The 20,559-nt window shown below is 39.5% G+C and overlaps 1 non-coding gene across 1 annotated transcript; it reads right to left on the bottom strand.

Moving 5' to 3' along the window:
* Positions 1-19,354: 19,354 nt before the first annotated feature.
* LOC130885390 (U6 spliceosomal RNA) lies at positions 19,355-19,460 on the bottom strand. The gene has a single exon (XR_009058155.1). It is a non-coding gene; the product is annotated as a U6 spliceosomal RNA (small nuclear RNA).
* Positions 19,461-20,559: the final 1,099 nt, after the last annotated feature.

The raw sequence follows: 20,559 nt of genomic DNA, 5'->3' as shown, positions 1-20,559 counted from the left end.
AGGAAACAATCAGAGAGTGGTTAAATATGTTGTCCGAAGTTTATCCAGGAAAGAAACGGTAGAGCGTAGGTTGGGGCTGAGGTGGACTGGCTCCCACAGTAGACAGCTTCTCCAGGAGTTGTGTCAAAGTTGTCTGCTCCTCAGTACATTTCAGCCCTCGTCTGTGTGAATATTGTTCTTTGGGTGACTTAAGATTATTAAAATACATAAAGTTTACCTTTGTGAAATTTCCACAAATCCGAAAGTAGAAATTTTTCTCTGTCCATTTGAAGGATGAACAGCGTACTCGATGTGAATTACTCGTGCCACTTGAAAGAAATTGCTCTAAGCCCTTGTCTTCTCCAATCTGGGTCCTTGACTATTGGGAAACAGGAACATAATGTCACCTCTGAATGGTCATTTTGAGGTGGCTCTCCTTAGTAACATTAGATTGATCTGACGACTTTAATACCACTCATTCTAAAATGCTATTATCCTGAGTGCATGCAGGGGACAGCACACTTAGTCAAAAGTGATAGATGAATTCATTATCCTCAGCCAGTTTTAATGGGCCATCTAGAAAGGAAATCACCAGTCAGTTTGGGCTATTGAATATTGTTACTTCAAGCACCTTATTAAGCCAAATTATGAAAATCGGTGATTTTTCATTTCCCTATCAGACAACAAAGGTCACCTATCATGAGCTTTAGAAACATTACAGTTTTTTTCTCTTTGGCCCAACCAAAATATATATATCTTTTCCATTGTAACTTGGTTATCTCAGAACAATGTGTACCACCAAACAGGAAGGCAGATTGTGAGATTCAGAATCCCTGGGGTTCTGTACAGAGAAAAAGAGGTTGGCCTCGATGGATTCACTGGGCGACATCTTGTATAATGGCACTACATAGTGAGGCCTCTGTCCTATCCTTGTGATCTGGGCCTAAAGCACTGCTGTGTCATGTAAGCAGGAAGCACTGTGGGCATTACTCACTGCCTCGCATCCTACGACACACGAAATCAATTTAGGTGGCATGCGCACAACCGTGCTTTTCTTCGTGTCTCGACTTCTCTGTTCTTGGTGGAGAAATACTAAGGTATCTTCTAAATGGTCACTTTTCCCTTGACTCTTCAACATGGACTTCTCCACCTTGACCTGGTTCTGAGTTCCTGCCACTGCTGAGTCCAATGGCAAACAAGCATAAATTTCACTTTTGTTTGTGGCTGGCTAAGTCATCAGTTCCCAGTCAGGTAAAGCTGACTTGGCATTAGGTTAACACTTCTACATATGAATACATATGAATGTGTGCTGGATTTCAAAAATATGTTTTAATAAATTTGTGTAGGAAACTGCTGAATCACACATTGTTGTTTGTTTGTTTGTTGTTGTTGTTTGCCAATTAGAATTAAGGAGACAAATTGAATACTCTGGCACCTGTCTGTGATCCCAGTACTCAGGAGGCCCAAGCAGGAGGGGGGATTGCCAGTTTAATGTCAGCCTTTGCTATATACAGCAAGAGCCTATCCCAAATGAGTTGTGGGGGATGCTGGGAAAAATTAGTATATTCGGATGTTAATATACTATACCAAAATAATTTAGAAGAAAATTCAACTATCTTCCTATCTCTGGGTCAGACTCTAATAGGAACAACTGCCTAAATGCTTAGAAAACACTGGCCAACGGATCTTGCTATTCAACACAGCTCATCATCGTAACGTCTTAATTAAGAGAATGACCATTGTGGGATATGGTGAAATGGCTCAATAAGTATAGATGTTTGGCATGTGTCTTAGTTAAGGTCTCTATTGCTGTGAAAAGACACTATGACTACAGCAACTCTTATAATGGAAAACAGTTAATTGAGGTGGCAGTTTATAGTTCAAAGGTTCAGTCCATTATCATCATGGCAGAGAACATGGCAGCATGCAGGCAGACATGGTGCTGGCTACATCTTGAATAGAAGGCAACACAAAGTTCTCTGATTGTAACACTGGGTGAAGTCTGAGTAAATAAAGATCTCAAAGTCCACCCACATGGTGACACACTTCCTCCAACAAGGCCACATCTATGCCAACAAAGCCACACCTCCTAAAAGTGACACTCTCTATGAGCACATGGGGACCAATCACATTCAAACTACCACACCATGAAAGCCCAATGACCTGAATTCCATCCATGGAACCCACTGCAGGAGGACATAAACAACTACCCCAGCAGTTCTCTGACTGTACATGTGTGTTGTGACATGCATAGGCCCATACTTGCATGCACATATCGTATCCACACATACATTATTAAAAAGCTTTCATAAGGAAACGACCAATGTGATTTCAACGTGACATACAATGATTATTCATTACATTGAGTAGCAAAACTATTAAATAAAAAATTAATGATCAATACCTTAAACATATGATAGATGTGAGCCATGGAAAGGGAACACTCGGAAAGAAGCCAACCCAGCTACTCCACTTCCCTGCTCTGAACAGATCTCAATGACTCAAATGTGAGAATGTGACAGTGACCTGGCCCAGCAATCTTAGGAAATGGATACAATGAATGGATTGTTTTCCTCGGGGATTCTGGATGGTGATATTTTTTTTAGCCAATTACAATGAAATGAAGTAGATCTTGGTAATATATTCTTAATAGTTAACTGTCTGACCCAAAGCTCCTGGGATGGATCAGCTTTGTATTTTTGTCTTCTGAAACCTTTTCAAAATTCATCAGATTTATTCTCAAATAGTCATCACACCATCAATTTGAAAGTTGTGACTATTATAATTCAAAGCATAATTCTTCTTCCCATGTACTTATGCAACTAAGAATATTTATGGGGTTCTCTATTATAAATTATTTTCTAAAGAAGCTAACTGGAGTAAGGCATAAATGTTATTAGTTTTGAATGTCTCCTATAAGAACTTTTGTGATAACTACATGGTGTAATAGACTATTCCTTTCGGTAAAGCTAATTATTCATAGGGAAGTAGTAGACTCATGCCAGGAAAGCATTTTTAATAGCTAAATAAACTGGCATAGTAAGAAATGACTTCTAAACACCTATCTTCACTTCCACTGAAAAATCAGCTCCCAGCCTGAATTAGAGATCCTCTTCTTACTGGGAACAGTGGTGAACGTAGACTCATGGCTTCCCAGGATGCAGAAAATAAGAGCTATATGTGAGCTCAGCCCTAAACAAGTTACTTATACCCGCTACTCCTGCTCAGAAACCATCAGGAAGTATATAGAAGTTGGGAAGACAGAGTTCAAGGGCTGTGAAAAGTCATTCTTTAAACACAGCACAGCTACAGTAGCTATTAACCCACATCTGCCATAGTTATCTGCACTGGGTTCACACAAAACCAGCCCTATCAATAGTCAGTCAAAGAGTGTGGGGGGAGTTCATGGGGCCCTGCCCTTTCCCTCTGAACTATTGGCTATTGATATTCAGGGAGAAGGAAATTACTGTCTTTATTTATGTACCTTCTCCTGAGTCCCCCAAACTCAGCATCACATAGATAGCCTTGGTTCATCTTGGTGAATCACAAAATAAAATTAACATGAATAAAAGAAAGAAATTTATAGGGATGGTAGGGAGACTAGGAGTGGAGTATATGCAAGCACATATATGTGAAACTGTAAAAATGATAATAAACTTATAAAAATACTTTCTCTTAAGTCGGGCGGTGGTGGCGCATGCCTTTAATCCCAGCACTCGGGAGGCAGAGGCAGGCAGATCTCTGGGAGTTCGAGGCCAGCCTGGTCTACAAGAGCTAGTTCCAGGACAGGCTCCAAAGCTACAGAGAAACCCTGTCTCGACAAACCCAAAAAAATAAATAAATAAATAAAATAAAATACTTCCTCTTATGACTTATTTATTTTCACTATATATTTTCACTATATATTTCACAATATATAGTGAAAATAAATAAGTCATAAAAAGAAGTCTATATACACGTGTGTGTGTGTGTATGTTTTGTCTGCATGTATATCTGTTGCATGGTTTGAGTTTCTTACCTACAAAGGCCAGAAGGCATTGAATTCCAAGGAACTGGAGTTTTAGATGAATATTAGCTAGTATGTGGGTGCTGGGAATTAAACCTGGAGTTGAGTTTTGGTATTCTTAACCTCTAGTCCACCTCTCCAGCCCCTAGGAGACACTTCCTAAAACCTACACATTTTCTGGGCACCTGAAGAGTTACTTCTTTGATGACCTCAACCTACAAGCTATCACCAAATAAAGAATAAGAACAGTGGCATTCTGCTGTTGGATAAAGGGAAAGAACTGAGTGATAAACAAGAATTTACCATTTGTTCAGCTGGAAGTCATCTACTTACCAACATAGCAAAGCACAGGAAAAGAATGAAATAAATGATAAGTTGTTTTAAAAACTGTAAGAAAAAGGTCTTAATTCCAGCAAAAAAAAAAAAATCCTTCCATGCTTTCTGCCATTTCCCCTCGTAATAAAAACTGCTCTAGACATGGTGAATTACTCAGGAATTTCAGCCACCAATACGAAAGCTAAAGCGCATAAAACATCCATTTTTCAAACTCAGAGTTACCTAGAAGTAATGAAATCTATCTTCGAACTTATTTCTAAAATGGATAGAATATTGCCCATAATAATCAAAAAGCTCTGCCACGTTATAGCTTACTAAAATAAATTTCAACAGAAGCTAACAACGGTTTTAAACAGATGCAAGTTCCTTCTACCATACCCTACGTTTATGAATATGGCCAAAAAAATGTTAAAGAAGGTTTTAAACAGCACAGATCACACAAGTCCATCTGCTTATGTCATCTGCTACTCTCTGTGGGACACGGTAATGCTTATAAAAGGAAAATCAGATTCACATAGCATTTATCCAAGTGGATTCTATAATTGAATTCTTAAGGTTTTTTTCTTTTAACTTTACTAATTAAAACTGATATTTTAATATGATTTCCTTTGTTTAAAAATAACAACTTTGTTATTCACCACCCCAAATGAATATGTTCAAATTCACTTAATTTTTTAACTTGTTTTCAACCACATTATATGTTAAAATACACCTGTTGAATTGGTCTGCTATTTTTAAAGATTTTAAAGATGAATGTTAATATTCAGTGGTAGATAGATACTGAACCACATAAATTGTCACTTTTCTAATTTATATGGTTATCTAGTTCTTTGCCCAATGTTTGCCACCCCAGACTACACCAATACCCTAACTAGTCTTCATTGTAAGTGGCTCATCATGACCACAAGAGGAAGCACAACATTCTCCTCTGATTTTTCCAGTAGGGTACCTGAGTAATCCAGGAGCACTGGGCAGCAAAAGACGAGATGGTTGCATTAAACATGTGAGGCCAGAAGCAATCAGTAGGTTGGAGTCAGTGTTGGATGAATCTTATCAGGATACTGCATTTTATGAGTCAACACTTTCCTGATGGAAGAAACCCTCTTTCCCACCTACTGACAGCCAGGTCAACCTGAGTAAAAACTAGATCTGCTGTAGTCTTTACAGTGAGTGTCTTAGTTACGGTTTCTATTGCTGTTAAGAGACACCATAACCATGGCAACTCTTATAAAGGAAGACATTTAATTGAGGCAGTGGCTTGCAGTTTCAGAGGTTAAGTCCATTATCAGCATGGCAAGGCATGGAGGTCTGTAGACAGGCATGGTGCTGGAAAGGTAATTGCTGCATGTTGATAGGGAGGCAACAGCAAGCAGTTTAACACACTGGGCAGTATCTTGAGCATAGGAGACCTCAAAACCCGCTCACACAGTGACACACTTCCTCCAAGAGGGCCACACCCACTCTATCAAAGTCAAACCTTCTAACAGTGTTTTTGGATGACATTTTCTTTCAACCTCCCACAGTGTGTCTTTGAGATATGTTTCCATTTCCTTCTTTTATCATCTCTTCTCCTCATTCTCCTATTGGTACTCCTCTTCTTTCAGGCTTCCTCCCCTTTGCCCTCCTTCTTAGATTTGTCCACTCAACAAATATTCCCTGAGTAAAGTCAAAGATGGGGCAGATACTGAGCTAGATACTTGCATATGACAGTGAATGAGATAGTCATGGCTCCTTCCCTCTTCTCATAGAGCGTTCAATACTTCAGGAAGATAGGTGTTGTGAGGGTTTGAATGCTTACCCAAACCTCAGCATAGGCTCATGTTATTTTAGTGCTTAGTCCTTAATCCAATCCATGAAACTGTTTTGGAAGGATTAGAAAGTATGGCTTTGTTGAAGGAGGTGTGTTTCTTGGGATGCGCTTGGAGATTTCAAAAATGCTCACTAGGCTCAGTTTTGTTTTTTTCTGATGTTTGTGGATCATGATATAAACACTTAGCTACTGCTCCAGTGCCTTGCCTTCCTATCAGTCCCCAGGCTTCCCACTGTGGTAATCATGGGCTAACATTCTGACATTATAAGCAAGCCTCCAATTAATGCTTTTTCTCCAAGTTGCCTTAGTCATTGTGTCTTTTCATAGCAACACAATAAATAGTAGCTAAGAACAAATTTAAACAAATGATGACAATAGCCATGGGAATAAGGAAATATAAAGATCAAAATGCAGTGAGATGTATGTCTTGTATGAGTCCTAAGGTAGCTTCAAGGCCAATGTGCAGAACTGATCTTAAACAAATAAACAACCCAGATGCTGTGAAGTGGAGTGGGGTGAGGAGCAGAATGACAATGTGTCAGAGGGATCGACTAGAAAACCCAAAACATAAAGGGGAAGAAAGGGGAAGAAGAAAGAAGGGAGACGAAGAAGGGAGAGGAGTGAAGAACAGGAGAGGGAGTGGAAAGCAGAGCAGAGAATGGGAAACGAGAATGAAGAGGAAGAGAAAGGAGAAAAAGACATAGATTGATGCTAGGAAAAGAAAACAATTTGATGTTGCAATAGCAATGAATAAGAATGAATCAATAAGAAGAAAGAAGTTTCAACTCAGAGTAGAAAACAACAATACAAGGTTTCAATGTGAAGCCTTGATGGTTTCCTAACCAATGAGCAGAGGGCACAGCCTCATAAAAAGAAAGGGCATTACAACTGAGGTGAGGGACAATAAAGAAGAAAAGATGATTTGAAGGGCAAGGAGGAAAGCCTTAAAAGAGCATCTGCCTTGGAATGTCTTGTTTTTAATGAAGTAGGAATGAGATTATTTGCTGAGAGTGAGGGGGTGAAGATTTGTAATAATTGTGGAGCAGAGGACCATGAGCCAACTGGGAAATATATTAAGATTACTCAGCAGTGTTGAGAACCCAGGTGAGGTTATGACAACGAATTAATAATGTTACCAATCTTCAGGGTTATGTAATCTTATCAAGCAAGTCCTTTCAGGACAAATATGGCACAGAGAAAATGAAAGTTAGACTCATTCTGGGATGATGACTTGCCAGAATGGGAGAAATCAAGCAAGAAAAAATTGCCAGGAAAGTTTCTGAAACGATGAGTAAGCTAATTTATGACTGAAATGGGATAGAAAACTAGAAAAATTCGATAATCAATTGACTAAAGAACCAAAGTAATCGAGTAAGCAGATAACTCTTGTTCTGCTCAAGCTCACATCATATCAAGGAAGCCAAATAAATCAAATAATGAAGATAATGATCAATATCATAAAGAAAATTCATAAAAAATAATGTGCCGATACAGAGAGACAGAGTGACTACTTTATTGTCAGTCCCCAGATTTCTGAAGGAACAATATTTCACTTGAAACACGAATGGCAAGGAACATTTAGCTCTGAAGCATGAAGAGCAAGATCAGCGCAGAAAGATCACAGAACAGGGAACGGTGCACTCAGAAGGGAATGAGCTTTGGACGAAAAGAAGGCCCTCAGTGCTGTGGAATGTGAGTGAGAAGAACTATAGGAATGAAATCCCAGTGATGTTAGCCATACTGAGAACAGTTCGACAGAGAGTTGGCTTTTTTTTTTTTTCATATCAGAAGATTAAAGTGGAGGAGTGATTTGCTTTATGGTTCACAAGTTCGCTCCAGCTGCTGCGATGTATAGACTATGAATAGGAATCTGAGCTAGCAGACAGATGTCAATCATTTGTCTGATCCAGGAGAGAAATGAAGGTGGATAGTCTAATGAAGAGAAGGTGAGGGTGAGAGTGGCTGTTAATAGCTAACGCAGGGAATGTAACATCAAGGGAAGAGAGCAGGGATGGAAGCAATTGCTCAAGTGGCATCGTGTTCTGAGGAGGCAAGACGACTAAGCAGCAGATTGGGCAGGAAAGCAATGGGTCCTCTTTTGGAATATGAAGTTTGCCCTGTTCATCAGGAAGACAGATAAAAAATTGAAAATAATAATGTTAGATGTGTCAGAGGATGTTAACTGACGGTGTGACGAATGAACTGATGAGGTGAAGCTGAGTCACACAGGTATGAGAAGGCCATTGGCTGACAAACCTTACTCTGGATGCAGGAAAGAAAAGGGATGTGTTCAAGGGAGAGAACCAGATTTTTTTTTTAATGTAAAATACTATGGCATCTCAGGAAAAGTAAAATTGATGAAAAGTTCACATTGCATTAGGGAGAAATAAGGCAAACTTTCTCAGTGGGAAATGCATAAAATAACTTACATTTAACCCAGGAAAGATCTGTACTGTGTGGGCTTGTGGGTGGGGTTCTGACACTTTACTGGCTCCCTGGAGTGTTTGTTGTAAGTGGAAAGAAGGTTGAGGTTGCTGCATCTCTTTCCTTGTGCTCTATGGAACTATGAGGAAACTACATTTGTTGGACAGTCACATCTTCCACCTATTTTTGTCAATAAAGTTATATTAGAATACACCCATGCTCTTTTGCTGTGTATTCACAAATGCTCTCCCACTACAATGGCAAGGACAAGCAGAATTCACAAAGACCAGATGACCCTTGGCATCGGCTTATTATCCAGTACGTCACAAAAAAATTTTACTGATTTGCAAACTATGAATCTATAAAATAGGAGCAATGACTAAGGACCTAAAATGTGAGGGGCCCATTCTTTGAGATGCAGAATTATTAACTCCCCTGGAACCTTTCAGCAAAAGCTTTGGGGGCTTTGGGGAAAGATTATACAGGTACATATATAGCTGAGACCAAAGACCATCTAATGTGGAAATACCAACAGGTTTCTTTGTGTTATACACATTCTCATGTAAGCCTGATCTTTCCCACTGCCTGCAGGGAAATGCAGTACTCAGGTTACATCTATTTAAACAAGAATCTATAACTATTGACCTCAGAATTAAAGACATGGAAGTCTTTAACCAAGGAGCTAGAATGGTAATGATCACCATTACCTACTTAATCTTCTTGGTGTTTAAAAGAAAATGTGTGATTTCTATATCCAGATTAAACAAGAATACTTCTCCTAAAATTCGCTTGGGATATAATATCATTCCTGTGTTCTAAACCACATACCTACAATTGTGTCAAGACCAGGTGAACAATTTAAATAGACCTATAAGTTGCAAGGAAATAGAAGCAGTTGTCAAAAACCTTCCAACCAAAAAAAGCCCAGGACCAGATGATTTTAATGCAAAATTCTACCAGAACTTCTAAGAAGAGCTAATATCTATACTCCTGAACGTGTTCCACATAATAGAAACAGAAGAGTCATTGCCAAACTCTCTTTATGAAGCTACAGTTACCCTGATACCAAAACTGTACAAAGACTAAACCAAGAAAGAGAATTACAGACCAATCTCACTCATGAACATTGATGCAAAAATTCTCAAAAAATACTGGCAAACCAAATCCAAGAACACATCAAAAAATCATCCATTATGATCAAATAGGCTTCATTCCAGAGATGCAGGGCTGGTTCAACATACAAAAATCTATCAATGTAATCCATCATATAATTAAACTGAAAGAAAAAAACCTTATGATCATTTCATAAGATGCTGAAAAAGTATTTGACAAAATTCAACACTCCTTTATGATAAAGGTCTTGGAGAGATTAGAGGTACAAGGATCATATCTAAATATAATAAAAGAAATATACAGCAAGCCAACAGCCAACATCAAATTAAATAGAGATAAACTAAAATCAGGAACAAGATAAGGCTGTCCTCTCTCTCCATATCTCTTCAATATAATGCTTAAAGTTCTAGCAATAGAAATAAGACAACATAAGGAGATCAAGGGGATTCGAATTGGAAAGGAAGAAGTCAAACTTTTGTTATTTGCAGATGATATGATAGTGTACAAAAGTGACCCCAAAAACTCTACCAGAGAACTCCTACAGCTGATAAATACCTTCAGTGATGTGGCAGGATACAAGATCAACTAAAAAAAAATCAGTAGCTCTCCTATACACAAAGGATAAAGAAGTGGAGAGGGAAATCAGAGAAACATCACTTTTCATGATAGCCACAAATAGCATAAAGTACCTTGGGGTAACTCCAACCAAGGAAGTGAAAGATCTATTTGACAAGAACTTTAAGTCTTTGAAGAAAGAAATTGAAGAGGATACAAAGTTAGGCTTTGTTTCCACAGGAAACACAAGGCTATGGATTCATTAGGATTACTCTGGATCAGGTTTGATTGGGGGAGACTGCCTGAATCTTAACAGGTAATATCTATCAACAAAGGTTACAGCTATATATCTGTCTTCCCTTCTTATTGTTGTAAGGAGAAAGGGCCTGCATTTCATTCCAGCTGCCCGGCTAGCTTAACACCCAAAATAATCACACAAAAAATGTATTAATTAAATCACTGCCTGGCCCATAGCTCTAGCCTCTTATTGGCTAAATCTCACATCTTGATTAACCCATTTCTATTAAATCTGTGTGTCACCACATTACTGTGTCTTACTGGAAAGATTCTAACCTACATCCATCTCAGGCAGGAGATTCATGGCATCTGCCTGTCTCTGCTTTCTTCCTCCCATAATTCTGTTCTGTCTTCCCTGCCTACCTGAGTTCCACCCTTTCAAGTAGGCCAAGAAAGTTTCTTTAATAACCAATTAAAGCAACACGAATACAGAAGGATCCCCTACACCACTTACTCTGTGACTGGCTGTGTGGCTGAGTGGCTGGCACCTGGCATCCTCCTCTCCTTCTCTTTTTCTCACTGCTCACTCTTTTCAGGCCTAAATTTTTCCTTCCACTCATTCTCTTTGGCTGGAATCTATGCCTATCCCTCTCTGGTCTATCTATTTACCATTCCCCTCTTTATTAGACCAACCAGGTGTTTGGGGCAGACAAAGTAACACGGCTTTATAAAGATCAACACATGCAGCATAAAAAAATGCATCATTAAACAAATATTCCACAACACAAACAAATGTAACTCATCTTAAACTAATATTTCATATAGTTAGATTTTGTTGTTAGGAACACTTGCTGTAGGAATTCTTACCGCCAGTAGCCTTTAATTTTACCTGCCCACTAGGTTTTAGCCTCTTACACTATAAATGCCAATCTAAAGCGTGTTCCCTCTCTCTTCCAGCTGCTGGATTCAGTTCCTGTTCCCCATTTGTGCAGAAAACTGTGATCTGTGAGTCTACCCCTAAATAAATAACCCTTTATTATACTCAATTCTGAGCTAGTGTGGGATTTTTTTAGCATCCATCTTCAAACACTTATTATGCTTTGGGAATTGTTGATTAGAGAAGAAGTTGATTAGTTTTTGGACAGTCCCCATAGGAAATCCATGAATTTTTTTCTTCCTATGAGTAATATGAAGCCTGAATTCAAAATGACAGTACTTATGACAATGTGCTTTTGCCTGCTTCCTTTACCTTAACTGTGTCCTTTTTTGTAAAAATAGAAAAGTACTGCAAGAATGGATGTATCTCTCTCTACCAATAAAACTTTTTTATTCATTTAATATTATTTCACTTGTCTGCTTATTTCTTGGTATTTAAGGAATCCATAAACATGACAAGTAGCAGCAAGCATTGCAACCATAAAGACTGTAAGGCTGACCCAGCTATTTGAATCATTCTCCATTTCTAACACCCCAGATCACATATACACTCCTAATGATCGACAGAACACAAAATGATGCTATAACTTGACATAATTCAGAAAAGTACGCATAATCATTTAAACACATATAATATGATAAGGGTTCCTTAGTTTCCTGTTGTTTGTATTTCTTATTTCCTCCTTCATCTATACGTAGAGGTCATGACAATATCACTTAGATTCTTACCACATACTTTCCACACTTCCATTAAACTAATTATCTTGAAATATAATTAGCTAATTATGTAGAGAGGTAGATAATGATTGTGAATGGAATGGAAGATAAGCATTAATGAACAGTAACAGGATCCAAATATCGCAGTCAGAGAGAAGACATTCACACTTGGCAGAGAGACAAGAAATATTCAATAACCTTTTGATCAGATGCACTTGAATCAGAACTAACAATGCTACACTGTGTTATTGCAACTGGGTAGGAATCCAAGTATTCCATTTAAAAACTAACAAAGCGACTTTACATTTCAGTGATTCAAATAATGGTCTGAAGTATCCTGATGCAGACGGATTGCAATTTGTCAACTGGACTTTTTAGTCCTTCTGTTTCCTGTGCTTTTTAGAGAGCATTATGTAGGAAAGATTTGTTTTCATTTGTAGCTATTGTCAAAGCAACAGAATGTATTGTAATTAAGTTACACCATGCTTTTGAAGGGCCAGTATTGTAAAATTTAAATTTTTCACAATATGGTAAGGGCATATTTGTTTGAAGTGAAAGAAAAAGAACAGGTTGAAAATAGATTTTTTTAATTAACTGGCCCAGGATCAGAGCACTTTTCAAATAAAACTACAATAGAGCATCCAATCAGATAGGTTATTTACCCAGAATAATGAAATCTATGCTCCTGGAAAGTCCTTTAAGAAGTGCTTTGGCTGCAATGCTTTTAGTTAGCTAAGTATATTCAATTAGGTAGATCCCAAACTAAGGTAACATATATATGTTAAATTCCTATAGAAACTACCTGCCTCATCTGGAAAACTAAGCTAATATCAAGGGTAGCAGTGACACCCTGCCTCTGATATTTGTTGCATTGGTAACAGGAGTATCCCGTCCCCAAACCTCCCAAACAGTGTGTTTATCCTATTGCTTCAGAATAATATACCTGCCCAGATCCTGCATTAGAAAGTGAACTGCTATCTCTGTCTCCTTTCATCGCCTGATGAAGTTTAATATTCAGGAGGATGCCTATATGTTTTTCTTTGGGTTCACCTTCTTATTTAGCTTCTCTAGGATCACGAATTATAGGCTCAATGTCCTTTATTTATGGCTAGAAGCCAAATATGAGTGAGTACATCCCATGCTCCTCTTTTTGGGTTTGGCTTACCTCACTCAGGATAGTGTTTTCTATTTCCGTCCATTTGCATGCAAAATTCAATAAGTCATTGTTTTTTACTGCTGAGTAGTACTCTAATACGTATATATTCCATACTTTCTTCATCCATTCTTCCATTGAAGGGCATCTAGGTTGTTTCCAGGTTCTGGCTATTACAAACAATGCTGCTATGAACATAGTTGAGCATATACTTTTGTTGTATGATAAGGCATCTCTTGGGTATATTCCCAAGAGTGGTATTGCTGGGTCCAGAGGTAGGTTGATCCCGAATTTCTTGAGAAACCGCCACACTGCTTTCCAAAGTGGTTGCACAAGTTTGCATTCCCACCAACAATGGATGAGTGTACCCCTTTCTCCACAACCTCTTCAGCAAAGGCTATCATTGGTGTTTTTTATTTTAGCCATTCTGACAGGTGTAAGATGGTATCTTAAAGTTGTCTTGATTTGCATTTCCCTGATTGCTAAGGAAGTTGAGCATGACCTTAAATGTCTTTTGGCCATTTGAACTTCTTCTGTTGAGAATTCTCCGTTCATCTCAGTGCCCCATTTTATAATTGGGTTGATTAGCCTTTTACCGTCTAGTTTCTTGAGTTCTTTATATATTTTGGAGATCAGACCTTTGTCAGTTGCGAGGTTGGTGAAGATCTTCTCCCAGTCAGTGGGTTCCCTTTTTGTCTTAGTGACAGTGTCCTTTGCTTTACAGAAGCTTCTCAGTCTCAGGAGGTCCCATTTATTCAAAGATGCCCTTAATGTCTGTGCTGCTGGGATTATACGTAGGAAGTGGTCTCCTGTGCCCATGTGTTGTAGAGTACTTCCCACTTTCTCTTCTACAGAGACCCACATTGGAGCACTGGACTGAAATCTCAAGGTCCAAATCAGGAGCCGAAGGAGAGAGAGCACGAGCAAGAAACTCAGGACTGCGAGGGGTGCACCCACACACTGAGACAATGGGGATGTTCTATCGGGAACTCACCAAGGCCAGCTGGCCTGGGTCTGAAAAAGCATGGGATAAAACCGGACTCGTTGAACATAGCGGACAATGAGGACTACTGAGAACTCAAGAACAATGGCAATGGGTTTTTGATCCTATTGCACGTACTGGCTTTGTGGGAGCCTAGGCAGTTTGGATGCTCACCTTACTAGACCGGGATGGAGGTGGGTGGTCCTTGGACTTCCCACAGGGCAGGGAACCCTGATTGCTCTTCGGGCTGACGAGGGAGGGGGACTTGATTGGGGGAGGGGGGGAAATGGGAGGTGGTGGCAGGGAGGAGGCAGAAATCTTTAATAAATAAATAAATTAATTAAAAAAAGTGAACTGCTTTTTGAAAACAAAGATTGAGACTATCTCCTCTTCTGTCTCCCTGGCTAATTCCTAAGCAGTCTTCAATTCATGTCAGTTGGTTTAAAATATAAACAGCGCAGAAGACCTAATACCAGTTTAACTCAGTGTATTATTTATTCATTATTAGGCATTCTGTCTTACCAATTCAACAGAAGCCAAGGCAATCACTTGGGGATGTGTAATCGTCTCAGAATAGATCATCTGAGAATGTTTAAAACCTGGAAAGAGAAGATAAACACCCAGGAAGCATTAATAATTTAATAGGAAGGTCTGCCCTTGTCCAAATCTGCTTTGTGGTATTGTATAAACACTCTGGCAAAATAAACAAACAAATAAATAAATAAATAAACAACAACTTGGAGGAAAGGGTTTATTTCATCTCACAGGTTACAGCCCACAATTCAAGGAATCCAAGGCAGAGAATCACGACAGAGGCTTGAAGAGTAATTCACAGAAGAGCATGCTTTCTGGCTTCCTCTTGGGCTCACACTCAGCTGTCTTTCTTATACAGTCCAGGTTCACCTGTCCAGGGATGGCACCACTCTCGGTGGCTAGACCCTCCTACCTCAATTAGCAAACCAGAAAGTTCCCTACAGACATGCCCACAGACCATTAGATGGAGGCAATTCTCCCCAGGTGTGCCAAGTTGACAGCTAAGATCAGTCATGATCCCTTTTGATGAGTGCTGAAAGATGGACGGCTGACCAAGTACAGAGAAAGGGTCGATGTGCAAAGGCAGGACTAGCAAATACAAATATCATACCAGGACCCTAAGAGAGACATACATAGATCTAGTCTACATGGGTAGTAGAAAAAGATAAGATCTCCTGAGTAAATTGGGAGCATAGGGATCTTGGGAGAGCATTGACAGGGAGGGGAGAGGAAGGAAGGGGAGCAGAGAAAAATGTAAAGCACAGTTTAAAAATCATACCTGTGAAAGGAAAGGGAGAAAAGAAGTTATCCATGAGGAAGAAAATGAACCTGGCCCATTTGTAAGGAATTGGTACTAGGTTTACCTATAGTAGATGATTTGTAGCAAGGAGTCATGACAGCAAGGATGGAGAGGTAGATTTGGAAACAGAAAAAAGGAGCACCAAAGCTTTAATGAGAACTGAACATTTAGTTCAGTGCGAAAATCACGAAGCTGAATCCAGAGGTCTTACTCTAGGCTTCTTCTTCACACTTGTTCTGGCATCAAAAGAAAAAGGAATCAAACATCTATGAGAATTTGAGAATTCTTCCTTCTCTCTTTTTCTGTCTCTCTATGTCTGTCTCTGTCTCTCTCTCTCTGTGTGTGTGTGTGTGTGCTTGCGTGTGTGTGTCTCAGGGTAATCTTGAACTTCAGATCCTTCTGCCTCCACACCTTGAGTGCAGGGCTTACAGACATGGATCACTATATCTGGTATACTGTGCTGCTAGAGATGAAACCCAGGATTTCTGGAATACTAGCCAATAACTCTAGTAACTGAGCTACACCCCCTGTCCTAACTTCAGTTTCTTCATGAATGACATAGGGAAGATCAAAAGAGTGCTGCCGGGTAAGGAAGCTAGAAAAAAGGAGTACCATCAAGAGGGCAAGTCTGGCGACAGTGCCAAAAAATGGCCAAGATTTAGATACTGGATGATGAATGGACAAAATTATGATTCATAAGCAAGGCAAGATAGAGAAGAATGGTGCAAGAAATAGTCACACTACTCAGAATGGAAAATAATTTAAAAGTTATGGGTTATGTATTTCTGGAATTTTCTAATACCATGGGTTGTTAAGACAACATAAAATGAAACCATGGATTATGGGTACTGCTGTGTTACTTTCTCAGGAATCAGGCAATGCATCTATACCAAAGCATAAATATTTTTTGTTTATTCTTCTCTCCACAATATATCTGGCCCACAGTTTTGCCTCCCTCCACTTCTCCCAGACTGTTGTGCCATTTCAATTGTATTTTAATAAATAAAGATTGCCTGAAGATCTGAGAGTAAAACAGTCCCACAGGTCAGCCTTATAGAGTAGTTATGGTTTTGATAACACACACCTTTAATCCCAGTAGTCATACGAGTTGCCATAGAAATCGGAAGGTGCATGCCTTTAATACCAGTGGTGTACACCTTTAATCCCAGCCCTAGTGATAAATATAAAATTGGGGGGCAGCTCTCAGATACGGTCTCATTCTGAGATTCCTGGAGGCAGGATTACCATTTTCTGGCTGAGGTCGAGGTACCTAGTACAAAACCATGCAGGCTCCATGCCTGTCATAGAGCATGCGTATTACAGGCCATCTTGTAATTTTGCCCACCAGTGACAGATACTAGAATACTGCATGAAACCTAGAGCTGTTCTGGTTATTCTCAGGTATTTCTCCCAAGGTCTGGCATGCCCCTGATATTTTCAATGAGTTAATGTGGAGTTGGTATTAAAAGCATGGGTTCTAGAGTTTGCCTCTGCTGACAGTAATTCACAATAGCCATATTTTCATGCAAGTTTTAGTCAAGATCTTTACAGTTCTTTCCAATTTACTCTACTGTTATGGGATAGTTGATCACACTGTGTGAAGATGTATCCCTGTTTTACTTCACCTGCCTAAGGCACCTTCTGATTGGTTTAATAAAGAGCTGAGAGTCCAATAGCCAAGCAGGAGAGGATAGGTGGGACCTCCAGAGAGAGATAGGAACTCTGGAAGGAATCTGAGGCGTGCAGGATTCAGTAGTTGGACATACTGTGCCGAGGAGAGGTGATGAGCCACTGGCAGAGTGTAGACACTATTAACAGGTTAATCTGAGTTTTAAGAGCTAGTTGGGAACAAACCTAAGCTAAGGCCCAGCTTTCATAATATAGCCATGTCATTATTTGGGAGCTGATGATCCAAAGAAAGATCCATTACATTTGGTGCCCAATACTGAAGCACATATATTCAAGTGGAGGGCCTGTGAGCAGCTGGTGTGCTCCTCAGCAGGACTAGGTAGAAACGCCTACTGCAGCTTGGCCCAGCAATTTCTCAGAGCTGGGGCAGGTAAACATGGCTCCAGGCGCACAGACCTAAGGGGACAGAGCCAGATGCTTGGGCCATGTGCTAAGTCGAGCCTTACAAGAATCTACAGAGGCACAGAATGACTTTGCAACATTTTGCAACATTTTCCCAGCGCCGCAAACCCAGTTCCAGACCAAGAAAACCTCTAAACAGATACAATTGAAAATGTGCTGATGTGCTGAAGAAAGAAAAGAAGATGTTTATAGACAGTCATAGAAAATATTAAAAATAATTAAGTAAAATCTTTAAAGAGAGGGTAATATAATATAAAAAGCATAAGCTAGGTAAGGATGGGAAATATAACACAGGGCATGTACAGTTGGCTATTCCCAAAATGGCTGTGCCACGATTGCTCCAATGAGCATGTCTTGTCAGACCAGTGGTTGTTGTGGTCGCCAGAGTCACAGCTGGGTGTTATTGTTGATTATTTTCTCCCTCACTGGATTGCGTACCATCTTGTAGTAGGGTGAAAGCTATCCAATAGAAATGATGCTTTCTTGGTCAGGACCAGTTTGATTTCTCCATGGCCTACAGCCCACATATATGCTACTTTCAGCGACCTATGTTGTGGAATAATCTTTTTTGTACACTGTGAAGATGTGTCATTCTGATTGGATTAATAAAAAGCTGAACGGCCAATAGCTAGGCGGGATTTTTAGGCACGCAGAAGAAGAAGAAATGTGGAATCCCCACCAGACAGAGAAGCAGTATGGTCAGTACAGTGTAAAGGTAATAAAGCCACAAGACAAAAAGTAGATTGATAAAAACTGGTTAATTTACATTTTTAAGAGCTAGTTAATAAAAGTCCTAAGCTATTGGTTGAGCTTTTATAATTAATAATAAGTCTCCATGTCATTATTGGGGATCTGGCAATCCTGAGAAAAAGATTTGACTACAAATCTATACCATTAATGGGCACACACTCAAAGAAATCTACCCCTTTTTGAATCCATAACTCTTTGTGTTTTCTTCCTTCCACATAGGGTGATCTTTCTGAGGTAACTCTTGTATAACACCACGGCCTGCTCAGCCAGTCAACAGACAGTCCTAGGAACTCTACCCTGCTCACCCAGTCAGCACTCACCCCTAGCTCTGTCATCATGTCTGCTAGCATGCACACGTGTTGAAACCTTTATCATCTTAAGAAGAAAGTTTCCTTGTGTCTACTTTTTGCCTTTCATTTCTTAACTGTCTCAGTAAACAATACCCCATTTTCCCAGGTGGTCAGATGGGAACCCCTAGAATCATCTTTGTATTGACTCTTTATTCTTTACAGAGATCCTGTCAACATACTCTGGAAGCCCCAACTGAAATACTGGCCAGAAGTGACCACTTGTACTTCCTTCATTGTTCCAGGACAAGGACTTTGTACCACAAAAACATCCAAGTCTTTGTCAGATATTACAAGATCCTTAATGATCTAAGTCAAGTCTTTTCTGTGGCTGAACCTTCAACACCAGCTAGTTTCTGTCACTCACTTGAGCCTTACTCATTTCCTTGAAACACACCAGCCAAGCTTCTGCTTCATAACTGTACAAAACTGCCCTCTGAAGGAAAGTCTAGCTTCAGGCAGACTGATTCCTTCTTTTCATTCAGATCACATGTCAATTTTATCTCCTCAAAGCCTAGCTGTAACAACTGACTTTTGTGTATATGCATGGTTGTGTGTGTGTGTATGTATGTATGTAAAATTTTAAAAAATAGGTAATTCTTCAAAAATCTGTATGCCATTCTTGTTCAGGAGCTAAATTAATCTTCTCTATATCATTCAGCAGTGATATTTTGTTTGTGTTTTAGCAAATAAATCTTGCCTGAAGATCAGAGTGCAGAGCTAAGTCACTAGAGGCCAGGTGGTGGTCGCTCACGCCTTTAATTGCAGTACTTGGGCACCCCATGCCTTTAATCCCAGCACTAGGAAGATGGAGACAGGAAGAAATATGGCCAGGCAGAGAAAGGATATAAGGCTGGAAGACACAAGAGTTCAGTGCAGTCTGGAGATGCAGTATGGAGGTACAGTCAGAGGATGGCAGTCTGAGAAGACAGTCTGAGGACAGGATCGCCCTGTCCCTGTGATCTGAGGATTTGGTGGAGGTAAAAGGTCTCCCTAGTGGCTGGCTGCACTGCTTCTCTGATCTCTCAGCTTTTACCTGCCAATATCTAACTCTGGGTTTTTATTAATAACAATTAGAATTCATGCTGCATCGTTCCAAATTAAGTATATGTGCCGCCAAAGCAAGTACCTTCAACAGTCTTATTTGTTACATATATGCATAATTATTACTATGATTTTCTACTCTTGCATATCTTTTACTTATATATTTGTTTGCTTTGTTTTTATATTTGTTTCCTGTTTTGCTGTCATCACCTCCCTATATTGGAGGCTCCTTTGAGGCAGTGTACTTCATCTATCTTGGCCACTGCTCTAGTGTTTGCATTCTTCATAACAAATCCTCAAGCAATACTGTCCCTTTATCTAGGTACATATATGTTAATATGTTTGGTTTTTAATATGCCACGTAGCATTAACGGTCAGTAAATATCCCAATACATCCGCAGTGCAAATAATGCAGTTGTTTTCCTTTCATTGCGATGTTTACATTTAGCTCCTTTCATAGATGTTTGCCACATGGATACAGTACATACATGTGGTTGGTCATAAAAGACCGCATAAGATTCTTAAAGTTCCTGTCCTTGCAAAATGCAAGCTCTAATAAAATAGGAATATGAGGAAATAAATGGTGAGAGTTTAGTAAGTGTTCTATAACATGGAAAATGTGAGCTGTAGTTTAGGACTGTAGATGGCTTTTCTCTGGGAGTAAACTACTGCTCCAGTAAGAACTGTCAAATATCTGGATAGGACGGTGTCTACCTGTAATGCTAACACTCAGTAGGCTGAGGCAG

This window comes from Chionomys nivalis, chromosome 12, assembly GCF_950005125.1.
Source record: "Chionomys nivalis chromosome 12, mChiNiv1.1, whole genome shotgun sequence".
Lineage (NCBI taxonomy): Eukaryota > Metazoa > Chordata > Mammalia > Rodentia > Cricetidae > Chionomys > Chionomys nivalis.
Note: the sequence above shows the minus strand (reverse complement) of the source record. Positions and strands in the feature narration are given on the sequence as shown.